At 38.3% G+C, this 1,972-nt stretch overlaps 1 non-coding gene across 1 annotated transcript; it reads right to left on the bottom strand.

Annotated features, from left to right (window-relative positions):
- Positions 1-1,101: 1,101 nt before the first annotated feature.
- LOC118015529 lies at positions 1,102-1,205 on the bottom strand. Its single transcript, XR_004680673.1, has one exon. It is a non-coding gene; the product is annotated as a U6 spliceosomal RNA (small nuclear RNA).
- Positions 1,206-1,972: the final 767 nt, after the last annotated feature.

Raw genomic sequence — 1,972 nt, 5'->3', positions numbered from 1 at the left:
AACACACATCATTTACAAATAAGACAGTGGCATTAATGTGTAAATTTGGATGTGCTTACTCATTTGGCCAGATCACAGTCTTCACAAATTTTCCCTGAAAATTAAAGCATATTTATCTAACTGTGAACATGAATATTTTAAGTCAGAGTTTTTATTCAGTGATTTAGGTTTTCATGATTATCTCTATTAAAAATGTTATGGCATGGCTGAGTAATATTCCATTGTATATATACCACATCTTCTTTATTCATCAGCCAATAGACATTTTTTTGCACTTCTTTTTTTTATGTTATATTAATCACCATACAACATTAGTTTTTGATGTAGTGTTCCGTGATTCATTGTTTGCATATAACACCCATTGCTCCATGCAGTACGTGCCCTCTTTAATACCCATCACCAGGCTAACCCATCCCCCCACCCCCCTCCCCTCTAGAACCCTCAGTTTGTTTCTCAGAGTCTGTAGTCTCTCATGGTTCGTCTCCCCCTTCAATGTCCACCCCTTCATTTTTCCCTTCCTGCTATCTTTTTTTTTTTCTTAACATATAATGTATTATTTGTTTCAGAGGTACAGGTCTGTGATTCAACAGTCTCACACAATTCACAGCGCTCACCATAGACATACCCTCTCCAGTATCTATCACCCAGCCACCCATCCCTCCCACCCACCACCACTCCAGCAACCCTCAGTTTGTTTCCTGAGATTAAGAATTCCTCATATTGGGGTGCCTGGGTGGCTCAGTCAGTTAAGCGACTGCCTTCGGCTCAGGTCATGATCCTGGAGTCCCTGGATCGAGTCCCGCATCGGGCTCCCTGCTCAGCAGGGAGTCTGCTTCTCCCTCTGACCCTCCCCCCTCTCATGTGCTCTCTCTCTCTCTGTCAAATAATAAATAAAATCTTTAAAAAAAAAAGAATTCCTCATATCAGTGAGGTCATATGATACATGTCTTTCTCTGATTGACTTATTTCACTGAGCATAATACCCTCCAGTTCCATCCACGTCGTTGCAAATGGCAAGATTTCATTCCTTTTGATGGCTGCATAATATTCCATTGTGTGTGTGTGTGTGTGTGTGTGTGTGTGTGTGTGTGTGTGTGTATGAAAAAGATGGGACACTTCATGAATTTGCATGTCATCCTTGCACAGGGGCCATGCTAATCTCTGTATCGTTCCAATTTTAGTATATGTGTTGCCAAAGCAAGCACCAGCCAATAGACTTGTGAGTTCTTTCCATACTTTGGCTATTGTAGATAATGCTGCTATAAACATCAAGGTGCATGCATTCCCTTTCAATCAGTATTTTTGTATCCTTGAGTAAATATGTAGTAGTGCAATTGCTGTGGATTGATCTAGAGAATATTATGCTAAGTCAAATAAGTCAGTCGGAGAAACAAATACCATATGGTTTCACTCATATGTGGAATTTAAGAAACAAAACAGGTGAACATATTGTGGGGGCAGGGAAGAGATGCATACCAGGAAACAGATTTTTAACTATAAAGAACAAACAGGGTTGCTGGAGGAGAGGTGGGCAGGGGTGACGGTTTAAATGGGTGATGTGTTAAGGAGGGCACCTGTGATGAGCACTGGGTGTTGTATGAAAGTGATGAATCACTAAATTGTACACCTGAAACTAATATGGCACTGTATGTTAATTAGAATTTAAATAAAAACTTGAAAAAAAGTATTATGGTAAAATAAATTAGCTATACCAAGAATAAAGACTACCTGGTGTTCATAAAGCTATACACAGGTTTAGTTTTTTTTAAGAACAGTAGTCTTAAATTAATTGTATATTATATATCTTTTCTTGGTTTAAGTGCTGCAAATGTGCAAGATTCCTAAAATCAACATGATTAGAAACAACTAATTTAAAAAAAAAAAACAACTCATGGGAGCCACACTGTTTTATAAATCTTCTCAATTAGCCTATTGTTTATTGCAAAACAAAGTAATCAACTTGCCCACATTT

Source organism: Mirounga leonina, unplaced genomic scaffold (assembly GCF_011800145.1).
Source record: "Mirounga leonina isolate KUSES-001 unplaced genomic scaffold, KU_Mleo_1.0 Mir_165, whole genome shotgun sequence".
NCBI classification, from domain to species: Eukaryota; Metazoa; Chordata; class Mammalia; order Carnivora; family Phocidae; genus Mirounga; species Mirounga leonina.
This window is presented reverse-complemented; position numbering and strand designations above follow the sequence as displayed.